Genomic DNA, 1,933 nt, shown 5'->3' with positions numbered 1-1,933 from the left:
TATGAGTTGGTCTACTGTCTGTTATCTGTCTGTTATCTGTCTGTTACCTGTCTGTTCTATAGATACTGTCTGTTATCTGTCTGTTATCTGTCTGTTACCTGTCTGTTATCTGTCTGTTATCTGTCTGTTAACTGTCTGTTCTATAGATACTAGATACTGTCTGTTATCTGCCTATTCTCTAGATACTGTCTGTTATCTGTCTGTTCTATTGATACTGTCTGTTATCTGTCTGTTCTATAGATACTGTCTGTTATCTGTCTGTTCTATAGATACTGTCTGTTATCTGTCTGTTATGTCTGTTATCTGTCTGTTCTATAGATACTAGTTACTGTCTGTTATCTGTCTGTTCTATAGATACTAGATACTGTCTGTTATCTGTCTGTTCTATAGATACTAGATACTGTCTGTTATCTGTCTGTTCTATAGATACTGTCTGTTATCTGTCTGTTCTATAGATACTGTCTGTTATCTGTCTGTTATGTCTGTTATCTGTCTGTTCTATAGATACTAGATACTGTCTGTTATCTGTCTGTTATCTGTCTGTTCTATAGATACTAGTTACTGTCTGTTATCTGTCTGTTCTATAGATACTGTCTGTTATCTGTCTGTTTTATAGATACTGTCTGTTATCTGTCTGTTCTATAGATACTGTCTGTTATCTGTCTGTTCTATAGATACTGTCCGTAATCTGTCTGTTCTATAGATACTGTCTGTTATCTGTCTGTTCTATAGATACTGTCTGTTATCTGTCTGTTCTATAGATACTGTCTGTTATCTGTCTGTTCTATAGATACTGTCCGTAATCTGTCTGTTCTATAGATACTGTCTGTTATCTGTCTGTTCTATAGATACTGTCTGTTATCTGTCTGTTTTATAGATACTGTCTGTTATCTGTCTGTTCTATAGATACTGTCTGTTATCTGTCTGTTCTATAGATACTGTCCGTAATCTGTCTGTTCTATAGATACTAGATACTGTCTGTTATCTGTCTGTTCTATAGATACTAGATACTGTATGTTATCAGTCTGTTCTATAGATACTAGATACTGTCTGTTATCTGTCTGTTATGTCTGTTATCTGTCTGTTCTATAGATACTAGATACTGTCTGTTATCTGTCTGTTCCATAGATACTAGATACTGTCTGTTATCTGTCGGTTCTGTAGATACTGTCTGTTATCTGTCTGTTCTATAGATACTAGATACTGTATGTTATCTGGCTATGCTCTATGCTATAGGTTATAGGCTGTAGGATTGTACCTTTAGCAGACAGATATGTTTATTAGTCCTGTGACATGAATTTATATTATATGATTGTAATAGTAAGAATAATATAATTGAATTTCGCTGAATAAAATAGAAAGGTACTGTCTGTTATCTGTCTGTTCTACAGATACTAGATACTGTATGTTATCTGTCTGTTCTACAGATATTAGATACTGTCTGTTATCTGTCTGTTCTATAGATACTAGATAGTGTCTGTTATCTGTCTGTTCTATAGATACTAGATACTGTCTGTTATCTGTCTGTAATCTGTCTGTTCTATAGATACTAGATACTGTCTGTTATCTGTCTGTTCTATAGATACTGTCTGTTATCTGTCTGTTATCTGTCTGTTCTATAGATACTAGATACTGTCTGTTATCTGTCTGTTCTATAGATACTAGATACTGTCTGTTATCGGTCTGTTCTATAGATACTAGATACTGTCTGTTATCTGTCTGTTCTATAGATACTAGATACTGTCTGTTATCTGTCTGTTCTATAGATACTAGATACTGTCTGTTATCTGTCTGTTCTACAGATACTAGATACTGTCTGTTATCTGTCTGTTCTACAGATACTAGATGCTGTCTGTTATCTGTCTGTTCTATAGATACTAGATACTGTCTGTTATCTGTCTGTTCTACAGATACTAGATACTGTCTGTTATCT

Source organism: Oncorhynchus mykiss, chromosome 9 (assembly GCF_013265735.2).
Source record: "Oncorhynchus mykiss isolate Arlee chromosome 9, USDA_OmykA_1.1, whole genome shotgun sequence".
NCBI classification, from domain to species: Eukaryota; Metazoa; Chordata; class Actinopteri; order Salmoniformes; family Salmonidae; genus Oncorhynchus; species Oncorhynchus mykiss.
Note: the sequence above shows the minus strand (reverse complement) of the source record.